A 2,117-nucleotide genomic window follows, 5' to 3' on the forward strand; every position below is an offset into this window, starting at 1 on the left:
AGGCGCGTAAAATCAAAACCTGAGAACTTTTCAAAACTCTGTTCTATACTTTTAATCAGAAGGGTTCAATCTCTCTCCTGTGCGAGTTTGAAGCCAAAACAACAAACGCACTCAGAGGAGATAATGTTTGAAGAAAGGTGACCGTTTTTTACAAAACTTTTGTTTTGAAAGGGGGATTGCAAACTTCCTGTTGATTTTTGTTGGGGGTTGTTAATCTATGAAATGTAGGTCTAAGCAAGACCTACATAGAGGTTTTTGTTTCATGTCTCTCCGACATTCTTACCGGAAGTTACACACAGTTTTGTCTGTGTTTTCTTCCTAGGAGCAGTTTTTTCAGTGTTTTATTCAAAAATAGCGCTAGAGCGCAATTTTGAGTTTTGGGGTTTGGTTTTTTCATTAGATCGCAATATTCGCCAGTCCTTATGTGTGCGCCAAGTTTGGTGACTTTTGAAGCATTTTAAAGGGGTCAAATTACAGCGCAAAGAGGCAAATTTTTGCAAAAATTTTATTTTGAAGGGGTTTTTGCCAACTTCCTGTAGATTTTTGCTGAAAGAAGTGAGTGTATGAAAATTGGGTCTAAGTCAGACCTACATAGGAGTTTTTGTTTCATGTCGCTATGACATTCCTAACAGAAGTTACATGCAGTTTTGTCTGTCATTTTTTCCTAGGGGGCGCTAGAGCGCAATTTTAATTTTGGGGGATTGGTTGCTTAATATGTTGGGAAGGTTTGCTATACCGACGTGTGTGTCAAATTTGGTGAGTTTTGAAGCATGTTAAGGGGGTCAAATTACAGCGCGTAGGTGCGGAATAATAATAAAACACAGCAGTTTCAATAGGGTCCTTGGCCCATGGCAGAGTTTGACACCCATGTTGTACATTGTGACACAATTTTCAGCCCTGTTGTCCATCCCTAGATTGGATAAGCTTGATGTTTTTACTTGAATTTCTCCGTCCCAAAACGCCGCTTTTGCAGGTAGATGCAAAATGAAAACATCAGACTGAAAAGGGTTCAAGATCCCTTCTGTCAAACAAAAAAACAACACGGCAACAAATCCCAACGCCTTCCATTTCCAAGATGACAAAAAGACAATCTTTATTTGTGTGTTTCTCCGCTCCGTGCTTGCTCTCAACCAGACACGAAAAAATAAAAAGCAGCACAAACAGGCAACAAAAAGAAAGAAAGTAAACAGACATGATGGCGTCCTAGCTACACCACTATAGCGATCATGAATCGAAGAAGCACAGGAGGACGAATCAGTGGAATAGAAAAAGACACTCCTTTTTTTTGTTTGTTTGTTTGTTTTAATCTTCCACAGGCTACACCGCCTCCACGCATCACTGCTTGCCACGCAGGAGTCCTCAACAGTGATTTTTAAATGCTACAAAAAAAAGAGGAAGCATGGAAGGAAGTGCTTCCCCTTGTGTGTGTGTGTGTGTGTGTGTGTGTGTGTGTGTGCTCTTGTATTTCTACCCTTCTTGAGACATCAACAAGGAAAGCTACCAACAATATGAGGACCGGTGAACAAGTTAGTGTGTAACAAGTGTGGGTAAAAATGTGAAATGCTCCCCTTCTGGCTAACATATGTAATAACAAGTGTGTGTAAGAAATTGAAATGCGCCCCCTTTGGCCAAAATTAATAAAAACAAAAAACAAAATAAATATGTATATAGAGACATACTGTAATACCTAGTCAATTAGTGCTCGAGGAATATATATACATATATATATATATTTATATATATATATATATATATATGTATATATACATATATATATATATACATATATATATATACATATATATACATATATATATATATATATATATACATATATACATATATATATATATATATATACATATACATATATATATATATATATATATATATATATATATATATATATATATATATATATATATATATATATATATATATATATAAACACACACATATGCGCCCCTCTCCCCGAGTCAATAATTTTGTCTCATTTGCACCCCTGGTGGTGAAATCTATCAAAGTTAGGATGGTCCCAAAAAGGAGGGAGTTTTCAAATTGACTGTGTGTCGGTTTTAAAACTGCTCCCACTCTGGTCAACATGAACGTAAGCAACA

This window comes from Nerophis ophidion, linkage group LG03 (genome assembly GCF_033978795.1).
Source record: "Nerophis ophidion isolate RoL-2023_Sa linkage group LG03, RoL_Noph_v1.0, whole genome shotgun sequence".
Taxonomy (NCBI): Eukaryota; Metazoa; Chordata; class Actinopteri; order Syngnathiformes; family Syngnathidae; genus Nerophis; species Nerophis ophidion.